The following is a 12,508-nucleotide window of genomic DNA, read 5'->3' on the forward strand; positions in this document are numbered from 1 at the left end:
AAAGTGTTCCTAAAAGCTTCAAGAACGGTTTAAAACCGTTCCTAATGAGGCGTCGCAAAAAAATAGGAACGGTTCAGAACCGTTTTGGGTACCGTTTCAAATTTTAGAGACGAAATTTTAGGAACGGTTTTAAACCGTTCTAGTGCCAACGGTCATTTCACGACGGTATTTTTTCTAATTTTGGAACGATTTTAAACCAAAAATCTGCTGTAAAAACTAAAATAAATAAATAAATAAAAGAAACAAATATATTTAAGCCACATTCATTTAAGAATCAAAAGATATTAAAAACAACCATGATGTTATTTGAAACATTATTTGACTTGCAAACCTGGCAGTAAAAACTAAAATCTGCAATAGAGAGTTCAAAATAAAAAGACATTCAATGAAAGTCCGTAAAGCAGATGAAGAGCTCCACAATGTGATGGCCTTTTATGTACCTAGCTAACAAGCAACCAATAAAAAATAAGAACAAAAACATGTGAATAGATTGAAAGAACTAGATGTCATGTATGGAGAAGATACTACTGTACTCGCCAATCTTCTTCATTGGTTGCATCATTTTCAGAGTCTGCGGGGCAAGTCTGACATGTGCGGGATGAACTAGATGTCATGCATGGATGCTGCAAAGACCCATTGTGTTCGGGCTTATCTGATATCTCATATACTGCCTGTGGTCCTATATGAACTTCATCAAGCTGCTTCAGTGAGAATGATCTGTGTGGCTATGGAAGAGCGCTGAGACAAGTGCCTGATACAACCATAATTATTTCATCTCTCATCTATTGTCGATTCGATTGAACAGACTGATCTCGTGGTTCCATCGCGCTTGGATTTTATTACTCTTTTGCACCAACTATGAAGTGAGTCTATCAAAGCTTTCTTGAACTTGGATCCCATCTGTGGTCATCAGGATAGATTAGTATCACGAACTGAGGTATTATGCGAAGATCAATTGAAAGAGATGGCATTTTTTGTTTGACCTAGAGATGCTAAGGTGGGGCCCACCTTTGGTAACCTAATATGTTGATCTGATGGGCCAAATCGTGCACTGGGGCATCCCTAGTGGCTCAGATGATCCATCTGATGGAAATGGACAGTTTGAACAAGTGTGTCCACGTCTAATTGGTGTCCAACTGGATGGTTAGGATCCTCCACATGGCTCGCTTCCCTTCAAGTTTGAACAATTACCTTTGAATAGAAACCTTCATTTTGAGTTTGCATAAAATTAGTAACAAATCAACAATGCAAAAATCTGATAGCAAAGTCAGCTTACAATAAAATAACATGATGACAAAAGTAACATGCTAGTAAGAAATCAACTACAAAGATGAAGGAACAAATCTGGTCTAGCTTACCGGATAAGTCCTGGCAAAAAATAATAGATTCTCAAGTGAAATGTATCCACAACCCCTGAGAAAAGGAAAATCCTTATAATGTTGAACAATTTTTCTGTGAAAGGATGCATGAGTTGTCCAAACAAGGTATAAATGCATGGGAGAAAGAGAAGAGTAGGGCTTGGTCCAACAGATTGGGTCATCAAAATCGAGATTAGAGCTTAATCCTAATTCTGCAGGATCCCTATCCAGAAGGACTTTTCAATTTCATGTGGATAAAAAATTCAGTTCAGGTTAGAGCAAACCATAAATGATACAAAATCTACTTGTTTCTTGGACAATACTAGTATACAAGGAAAAGTCAAACAAGAACATTTAAAAAATAAAGGACATCAAAAAAATAAACATGAATTATATTTCAACTGCAGAAACATGAAAAAAAAAAAAAAAAAAAACTAATACAGATACTAAAAGAAGTCAGATATAAAAGAATCACAATTTCTCGACAAGGAAATATCTAGCAAATTAAGGATTGGAAGAATCTTACCATTCGGAAAGACATGGCTGCAAATCAAGAGCAAAAGGAAATGGAGAAGAGAATAAGAGAAACTACTGTTTAAAAAGATATTTTGAAACAAATAGACAATACCTGCAATGCAAAGGGCTGGTTTAGAGAGGCCTTCATAAGCTAAAAAAAAATTGAATCTAGGTGGATTAGTATCATCCAATCAGTCTTATTTTTACATGGTACCCCTTGAAATGTGTTCTAAACTGAATGAACAGTTTAGACCATTCTGTTGAACTGTACAAATTACATGATGCAACTAGGAAAACTATAATTCACCGGTTTTGTTGTGGCCGTCAATGAAAATGTGAAGAACTGGCCTAGAACTCATATCTAGTTGAGCAAAGAACTTCCAAACAAGGAAATCAGCAAGCTTGCACAAATTACGAATTGGTAGCTGTTCTTACTATTCATTAAGAACGGAAAAGGTACATTTCACCAGCAAGGAAAGTGATAATGCAAGTATACTACGAATTTTAAAGAAAAGATAGAACATGCATCAGATTCCATCTGCAATCTAAGCAAACAGTGTTTTCTCATTTGTACTATACGATGCTTATTTAAAACAATATGCTGCTGTCTGAATCTTGCTAGAAGATATCTCCTCTCCCAAAGAAACTCAGATGCCCAGTTAGTCAAAACCTGGTCAAAATGAAGGAAATGCAAGTTCTTAAAAGATAGATTGTTCAAAGTTCCAAACATCACATGCCTCATATGAAGGAAGAACTTCCTTTCTCTCCAAGGACCCAAAACCCATATATATATATATATATAGAGAGAGAGAGAGAGAGAGAGAGAGATTTCAAAGGAGACTAAACAAAGATGAGTAAGATCTAGAATACCCCGGCGAGAAGATTCATAGCTGTTGAGAGCGCTGCTCCAGTGATGGCGCAATGAATAACCTGCTCATGAGAGGCGTCCTTGCAAGTGAGCACCAATGCTGCTCCTGTCAATGCCCCTGCCACCACACTGTTTTTCTGCAGGAAATTCACTCCTTTAGTCCTTGCATGTAACTTGAAATTGCTGCGATTTGTGGGTCACTGTAAGAAGCCAACACCAGTGTAATAAACAAAGGGTGGTTTGCTAACAAGACTTGGGCCTGTTCATTGGTTTTTGTACTCTGACCCAGCTGATGGATGGTCCTGCCTAACTTCTAAATGGGCCCCACCTGAAGATCATGCCTCCCACATGCATGCATGGGTCCACACATATAACTAATCGAATCTTGAAGATAAAAAGCAGACAAATAAAAGCATGTGAGAGTCACCCAATCATGAGCTCCCCGAGCTTCTTGTAGGCCATACGTGATGCCGGAATATAAGCCAATAGCCAGTCCTGCGCCCAATCCCTAGTTAGAAAACCACAAGAAATTCATAAAGAATCTAATAGCTTCCTGACCCAAGCACAGTTGAAAACATGCTGAGTCAACTCAAATTTGCTAAATACCTATATGAAATCTTGTACAAACCACTGAATCAGGGATACCAAACTCACCGAGTCTTGGCTGGGCATGTAAAAAAGCAAGCACATAGAAAAGAATCACAAACAAGTAAAATCTGCTTCCCATCCAAGGGGAATTTCATGACCCCTGTGCAGAGAAATGTGCAGAGAATTGTTTTCCAACAAGGGCACGAGCATTACACAAATGAAAATTGCTGTGAGCTTCAAAGATCAAAGATTGTAAGGGGAAACATAATTCAGTCAACATTAACAACAAATTCTGCTTACAGAGTTCACCGGCTGAAGAGTCGTTTGGGTGTAAATCTCATCAGCAGCTCTCTCTGCCTGTAGTTCCAAGCAAAATATGCAACCAGAAAGGTATTAGAGAGCATCTACTAAGGGAAACATAAAGACTAAAGGAAGATTGAGTATGAGTTAAAACATGCATGTAGTGTAACATTGTGAACCTGGCACATCAACTGAGATGGGAGACTTGGGTAGTTAGGAATATGTAAGTTTGTGGCTCTGTTAGTTAAAACTGCCACCTGTCACACAGCAACTCATCCTGAAACATATATATTTCAAAGGGACCTATCAATTTGTTCCTTAGCAAAACCAAGTCCACTTGGTTTTGGCGAGTTCTAAAGCCTTGGTTGGTGTAGCGCATATGTAATTTTCACTGTTTATTTAGATGTCTCAGAAGCCAACACCAATTAGTCGGGATAAGGCTTAGATGATGGTGATTTAGATGTCTCATAAGTGGCAAACAAACTGAAGAACTGAGAAGCATAGAGCAGTTGGAAATCAAACCTAGAAACCAAAAGCTAAAATTTTAAATGAATTACCTGGTATGTAAGAGTGTGACTGTTGGCAATTCCTCTAGATTTCAATTCTTCCATCATTAAACTGATACAATCTTCCATTTGATCTCTATAAGGATCCCCTGCATCCTCAAATGTATTCTTGATGAAAGGACTAGAATTTCTGGTCTAAGGAAAATTCAACAAGCGCTAGATAATGCTCTAGATCCAGCACACATGTGCCACATTGACATGTGTGATACATTTGTATTTGGTTGTTGAATAGGAGATGTCTAGCACTATCATTTGTAGAAATCAATTGAATCAATTAATTATATCTCCGTGTGGCCCCAAGTACAATTTATCAGTGCCTGGCTGCCTGCCAATTTGAGTTTACTTGTGTGACCCCAAGTACAATTTATCAGTGCCTGCTTATCATCCATCACAATATGGCAGGCATGATAAACTGAAAAGGTGCAGAAAAAATAATCATGTTGCTTGTTGCAAACAGAAAAAATATCACCTTTTTTCTTCATTCTCAAGGACTTATCCCATTCAAAATGGTCGGGTCTAAGCTTGACCTGGATTACTAGATGGGTTGGGCTTGCCCATTCAAAATCAGCTTTGACCCGACCTGATAGTGGTCCACTTTTCTTTTTTTAAGGTGTCCCATTTGAGTCAATACTGAAATTCTGTGTCATATACTCAAATGGACCCTACCTTGATGGATTTTTTATGCTTAGTGTGGGATGGGTGGAAGAGGATTCATAAGGGCTGCTTAGATGATCATGACTGAAAATAGATCCAACTGAGACCCGGACCCAACTAGTGTTGGGTCCAAATTCAGGATCTAATTTGTAAATGGTGGGGTTTGGCCCACCTCCATCCTCTACCGTCCCATTTGTAAAAATGCTTGTATGGTTATTTCATTTGTGATTTCTATTAGCACCCTTTTATGCTTTATTCCAATGTTAACTCCCAATTCTTCAGCAACATTTGAGAAACCCTGCAAAAAAATCCATCTATAATTAGTTAAAAAAGTCAACTACGGGCATTTTCAAGCATCCGTATTTTACTTACATCAAACAATTGCTTTATATATGCATTCTCTGGAGGCTTAGACACATGAATCCATAATTCATTATTTGGTGGACTAGTGTATAAATTCACATTGAATTTACAACTTTATTCGCTTGATCAGTGACTTTTCCTTGTTAAATTTGGACAGTGGACCATTTTTTCTGTTTGAAGACCATTAATCAGATGGTCAACATCACCATTTTTGAACAATGGACATTCATAATAGGTCCTGGAAAAATGATTGTTCGGATGATCCAAATATGTAAGCACGTAGGCTCATCTGTCAAATCAATGGTCTAGATTACCACCTATGCTGATGACTGTGGGTATGCAACTCCAAGACAGTTTTCATGCCCCAATGCAGCACAGCCCTGTACTTCTGATCTGCTCATGAGTTGTTTTAGCATAAATTAGTGGCACATTGTTTTTAGATTTTAATTAGAATTTTTTTGACATTCAAGCTCTTCCTCTTGTAGGAGGAGCTACAGTTTAATAAGATTTTTTTTTTTTTTTTTTTTTTTTTGATATATGAGCTCTTCTTGCTTTTACAGGAGACACTAAGTGGCACACAGGAGGCGATTGGATGGGATGTAGAGGATGGCTGTGAATGAAAATTTATATCTCTTTTATGTTATCTCCATTGGCTTCTTCATGTATTAATGGTGTGGGATATTTGGATGATCTTTTCAAACTGTAGTATGACAATGTGCATACTTCGTGGGTGAGTGGTTTTTTTTTTTTTTTTTTTTTTTTTTGTGGTTTGGTTTGGCTACTAATGTTCAGTAGTTCAATACAATAAGTTGTTTATGTAATGCTTGAGATGTATCAATACTTTATCTATGTTTGGATGTAATATGCTCATTCAAAGTGAAACAGTTATTTAGAGTGTAGGCTCAGGAGGAGGTCCACAATGCTTCACCAGGGAGTTTACATAGGTCCATGATCAAAGCTGCCCAACAGGTGCAGGTGCAGGTCACAATCCTGCCTTCCCTACCCAAAATTCAGGTCAGTCTTAACTCTTATCATTTGATAAGCCATATATATAGATTAAATGTTTACTGTCCATTTCTTTAGCACACATTTAGCTTACCTAGTTTGACACCAACCTGATTCTTGGACCTGGGCATATTTTCTAGGTGAAGTTTGCTAAGCCGATAGAGCCTTCTGCAACAACATACAGCCACACGTACCAATATAACATAGGTGCGAGAACAGAACTTTCCATTCAAATATTGCACCAATTGCAAAAGTAGTGTTTTCCCAACATGAAATAAAAATAGATGCACAAGACATTGAACACATAAGCTATCTTTTCTGTCCATTTGGTGTATTTGTTTGGCTTCTCCAAATCTACCAATCTATGGGTCACATATTGTAATATCTTACTGATTGGATGTTTCTCAGTGCCCAAAAATAGTTGGACAGCAAGTTTTAGAAAGGCCCACTCATTCAATGGTTGGGATCATAATGTGGGGGAATTTGAAGACAATTCTCATGTTTGAAATGTCCCTGCAATATTTCGCATTTTACTCCAATGTTACAAACTTGAGATTTAAAACTTTCTGAAAGAAAGTTGATAATTGAATACCATCTGTTTTGGGGGCTATGTATTGTTCATTTTGTTCAGGCCATGACTGTCCAACAGGTTTGAGGCACCCATGGATCTAAAGAAAGAGCGGGTAAGATTAATATCTGAACAAAAGTATAGGGAAGAATTCACTTCAGCCCATGAATTGTTGGATGTTTATTTGGTTTTTAGATAATGCAGATTTTGCTTGGTTTTTCAGAGTTTATAATTGAGAAGATGAGCATGTGCTCTTGAAGTATTCTCTCTCTCTCTCTCTCTCTCTCTCTCTCTCTCTCTCTCTCTCTCTCTCTCTTTTATGACATCTCATCCTTATCTTTTTCTATATTTTTAGTTCTTCAATTTTGGGGCATAACTTTTCTGTATGATGATATTTGTTGTAGGAAGCTATTCGTTGGGATACTGATTATCTTCTCAAAGCTACTGCTCATCCAAACACCATATATGTGCAGGTTGCTTTTTCTTTTTCTCTAATTTTTTTTGGGGTTGGATTTGCTTTCTTTTTCTTTTTCTTTTTTTTCTCATGTGGGATCTCTGTTTCTTTTCAGAAAAAAAGCTGTTTATTTTGTATTTTCCATCTGTTTGGGATTTTTTTTTGTTTTTGGATTTCTTTGCTGGTTTTTTCTAGCCGTTATTGGAATGTTGGTTTCTGGTTCTTATAACGTTTTGTTATTTTTTTAGAAGAAAAGAGGAATAAGAGACAAAAAGCTGGTTTTTTTTTTTTTTGGTTGTTGAAGATTTTAAGCAATGAAAATGGTTTTTGGGATTTTTAGAGGGCTTGAAAGAAAGAGAAGCAGAGAAAACAGAGCAATGTGAGTTTTTATTTTTGGTTACAGGTGGGTGATGCTAACAAGGATCATGCGTGTTGAACACAATGAAGTCAGGAAAAACACATGTTGTAGTTATATAACACATGCACAGATGGACACATCACATTTTGATGCAACCTGGTTATCAAGGCAATGGTTAATCACATTTTGATGCAGTTTGGTTATCTGGAGCATTTTTTAAACAACAATCAGTAAAAGTATGTCACCAACCATTTAGCAAATAAGTCTTGTCAAACCAAAACTTCCTATTTCAGAGTTAAACAAATCCCAAGTATCCACCTATCCTATTTTGGTACAATCCTGTGATATAGAAGAAGAAACTAACCTGTGTTCCCTTCTCAAGTAAGTGAATTGCAAAGGGCTCTTGAAAAGCCTAAAACAAACAAAGATGAAAGAAAAACACAGAGACAGGGAGTAATGTAATCAGACGAAGAGGAAAAAAATGTCAATCTGCAAGACTCCCTTTTCTTCACCGGATCATTCAAAGCCAAATTAGTGGCCCCAGCTGATATGATCATGAAATTCATTAAACTCATCTTTGAAAGCAACAGGAACTACCTTTCAGGAACCTGCAGCAAAATATGCCAAATACAATACTAATAAAAAGCATTTAGAAACACGAAGCTTTCGTCATTTTCAGATCCTAGTCTATTATGATCGCCTTCAGAAGCTCCCCAGCCATTGCTTCACACCATTTCTCAATTAACTAGAATAAGACAAGGCGATATTATTCAATAATAAGGGATTTTTCCGACAAAGCAAAATTCCTAAAGGAATTGGATTTTACCAAATAGTGCCTCCAGTAATCGATATTCTAGGGAAGTGCTTTTCAAGAGGAGAAATTACATTACTGCTATCCTTTGCCTTTTTCTTTACAACAAAGTGGAAAATCAAAAGTTGCGGGGCCCGCATGGTGTGTCTCACATCCAACCCGTCCAACAGAGATGCATACCAACATTATTATTAGATGAACCAAAAATGTGGCAGATCCGATCCATAAAAAATAATGTACACCATTCGAAATATCCCAATTCAAGTGTAGCCCAATTTAAGGAGAGCATTGCCAGTGAAAGTTTCACTAGAAATCGTGGAGTTGTCTATTTAACAAACATCATTGCCAACCTAATCCAAACATAGGGTTCTTTCCTTTATGAAAGATTCAGATTGAGTGTAGCTACACCTGTGTGGTTTGGACTTCACCTTTCAGCTTTGCTGTTAGTGGATCTCTTCAGACATCAGTTGTGTGTGGTATGTTTATTACTGTTTCTCATCAGGATTGAACATTGAGTTAAGTGGAAATTTGGACTTTCAGTGCGATTTGTAGTAGTCTTTGTTGGCCAGGCATCATCTAGTTAAGGGACATGTTCATTGTTCATGATTAATCCATGCTAGTGTTCTTTGTTAAAACATGAGTATTATCATAGCAGTGATCAACTATTGGCAATGGCACCGCTAATGTCATGGTGCCGGATCCTCTTTCCTGATAAATGTACATTTTACAGACAACTAACAAAAAGTTAAACTGTCCAATTGGTTTTTCGCACTTTCGATGGATCATAAACTAAGATGCTATACACATTCGGTTATCCAACCAGCCGATTTTTGGACCTTTATTGGACGGTTGAGACGAAACAATCCATTGGTCAGAATTCAGCAAACAAGTATCTGTAGATCAGAGTAAAAGTTTGTTTAACAAATCTGATTTCAATATGATGAATTTTGTACAGTATTTCCCGAAATTTTGATGGTTTGATCAGAGTTAATCTATGTGATTCATACGATTTCAGAGTGCCTGAGTATCAACCCTTACATTCTCCAGAGTATCAAGTAAATCCCTTTATCTCCATGTCCGTCTGTGTAGTTCTAAGGTCCTGATGCACCAGGACATGAATAGTGACAGGAAGAGCTCATTTGGTACACGTGGAGCCATGATTCAATGATCCAAACCGTTAATCTAATGGACCCACCGTGGATGGAGATGCCTCATAAGTTTTCCAGGTTTGAATTTGTTGCTACTTATGGGGCCCATGGTTCGATGATCCAGGTGGTTGATCTATATGGGAATGCCCCTAAACATTTCCTAGGTGGGATCTAAGGGTTCGGATCTTTTAAGGTAGTCCATTTCAGGGCTGATCGGTCCCATTGCATCAACGGTCAGGATGATTGTATCAGGGCCCCATGTAATGCATCAGGACCCTACAGTTCCTCCTGTGAAGGGTTTTTTGAGTTGGTTACTCTGTTTGGAAAGCTTGGTGGTATTGCATCATTCCATCCTACCGCCATCGCTGCCACTTCTGATTAGGGAAGAACAATGGACAAATACACGATTAGAAATTTTTTTAGCAAAATTTTTCAACGTATCCAATTAGGGAACAAGTATTCTAACTAGGCAGCAATTAGGTGTTGTGAAATTCTGGATTAAACAATTTCATACTAAATCCACAACGCAATTAGGGATTAACAATTTCAAAAAATTCACAATTAGGGATTTCAAATTTAAAAAATCCACAATTAGAACCAATTTCGAAAATCCCAATTGCGGATTGAAATTTCAAGAATCCCCAATTAGGGATTTGAAATTTCAAATCCCCAGATAGATTTTTACAATTTTCTGAAATTATTAAACTATAATGGTTAATCCCTAAGAAGAAGAAGATAGGGGAGAGGAATAGGAGAATTACCTACGAAATTTCGAAGTTGGTGGATCCCACTGCCGGAGGGCTGTAGATCACGAGAAAGAGAGCCGAAAAGAGAGAATGAGAGAGAGAGAGAGAGAGAGAGAGAGAGAGAGAGAGAGATGGCAAGATAGAAGTTGAGAGAGAGAGAAGTTGAGAGATGGCAAGATGGAAGCTGAGATAGAGAGAGAGAGAGAGAGAGAGCGCATGAGGGTTAGGACGTTTTCAGCGCAATAAATGGGAGAAAATGGATTCCGTAGGCTGGGGTAGGTAGATATTAGTGAGCCGTTAGGGCAGCGTGGGGTCCACCGAGAAGCTCTTAATCAAATCCACACTATCTATCTATTTTAAAATGTAACAATAATATAAAATCTAAAAAATTAGGAATATCCAAAACTCAAGTGGTAAACACCAACAAAAAAGTGGACATAGCAATGTTGGCCATTAAAACAGTAACAAATTTGAAAACGGTGTAGAACAATTAGAAACGGCTTAAAACCGTTTTTAAACCAAAATCCTAGCCGTTCCAATTTCATGATTTTAGTGTAGGGTGTGAAAATCTCACTAAAGTCGATACCCTCCTCATACGCATAACCTTTCACTATTAATATGGCTTTGTACCTATCCTGTTTCTTACGATAAACTCGCTTGTATCCGATCACTTTTCATCTAGCGAAAAGCTCCTTCAACTCTCATGTTCTATTTTTATACAAAGAATTCATCCCATCCTGCATTGTTATTATCCACTTATTTGCATATATATCATTAAGAGCCTCCCAAAACGTATACGAGTCCTTTCATCTGTAATAAGGGAAAATGTAACATTTAAGTTATCTATATTTCTTAACGGTAACCTACTATCCATGGTGAATTTTTCCTTACAGGTGGCAACTACACTACTTTTATATCTCTTCCTATGGCTCTACTTCTTTTAATGTCTCACCATCACCGATTTTGACATCAATCACCGTTAATTTTTCTATTTTCTTGTGTTCATCCTTATAGAATAAGGAATTCTCATTAAACTTGACATCTTGGCTCATTGTGATTTTTTTTATAGCCCAGTTATATAGCCTATGTCCCTTTACACCATCACTATAGCCAATAAATGTGCACTTCTTTGCCCTTTAGTGTATCTTATATCTCTCAACAGACGACACATGAGAGCCAACATCACAACTAAATACACAGCCCCGAGTAGTTTACTTTCTACCACTCCATATTTCTTCAGAAATCTTATAATCAATAGTCATAGATGGAGATTGATTCATCAAATAGCAAGTCGTGTTAATGACCTCAGCCCATAAGTCCTTACCTAATGCAACATTACTTAATATACTTCGGCCCCTCTCTAAAAGAGTTTAATTCATACGTTTGCCACATCATTCTGCTCTGGTGTTTGCTTAATTATGTTGTACCTTACACTCTCATTATCTTTACAAAACTGATTGAATTCCTTTGAAGTAAATTCTTCACCATTGTCCGTCTTTAGTACTTTTAACTATTACCCTGATTGTTTTTTAATCACAACCTTTTAAAACTTGAAAGTAGCAAATAAGTCAAATTTATTCTTTATAAAATAAACCCACACTTTTCTTTAGAAGTTGTCAATTACTGTTACGAATAATGGCAACCCTCATCTAGAAACTATGGCGACGACCCTCACATGCATGTTAGAGTGCACATAATCCAATGGTCCTTTACTACTATGTTCCGGTTTTAAATGATAATTTTGATTGTTTATCACATACGCGATGCTCACGTACATTTAAATCAAAACTTTTGAAAGAAAAAATTTAACCATGAACTAAGAGTACCTTCATACCATACTCAATCATGTGGCCTAGGCATACATGCTACACATGTGTTGATGTAGATTCCATTATAAACATTGTAGCTTCACCCAATTCAATATTCTTGATCAACCTGTAAAGATTGTGGCTCCTTCGTGCCTTCATAATGATGAATGCCTCCTTTGAAACTTTCCAAATACCGTCATAGCCGGTGAACTTGCATCCTAGTGCATCTAGAGCATCTAAAGAATTTATATTCTTCTTCAAATCAGGAACGTGCCTCACATTAGTCATAGTATGTTCCACTCCATCAAACATTCTGATACGAATAGAACCAATTCCAATCATCTTACAGGCATGATTATTGCCCATAAAAACCAAACCACCATTATACTCAATGTAT

At 37.2% G+C, this 12,508-nt stretch overlaps 1 long non-coding RNA gene across 1 annotated transcript; it reads right to left on the bottom strand.

The window, feature by feature from the left end:
* Nucleotides 1-2,744: 2,744 nt before the first annotated feature.
* On the bottom strand, nt 2,745-4,195 carry LOC131234656 (uncharacterized). Its single transcript, XR_009165741.1, has 3 exons — nt 3,631-4,195; nt 3,170-3,237; nt 2,745-2,879 (listed from the first exon to the last, which is right to left on the bottom strand). It is a non-coding gene; the product is annotated as an uncharacterized LOC131234656 (long non-coding RNA).
* Between the last annotated feature and the right edge of the window lie 8,313 nt (nt 4,196-12,508).

This window comes from Magnolia sinica, chromosome 2, assembly GCF_029962835.1.
Source record: "Magnolia sinica isolate HGM2019 chromosome 2, MsV1, whole genome shotgun sequence".
NCBI classification, from domain to species: Eukaryota; Viridiplantae; Streptophyta; class Magnoliopsida; order Magnoliales; family Magnoliaceae; genus Magnolia; species Magnolia sinica.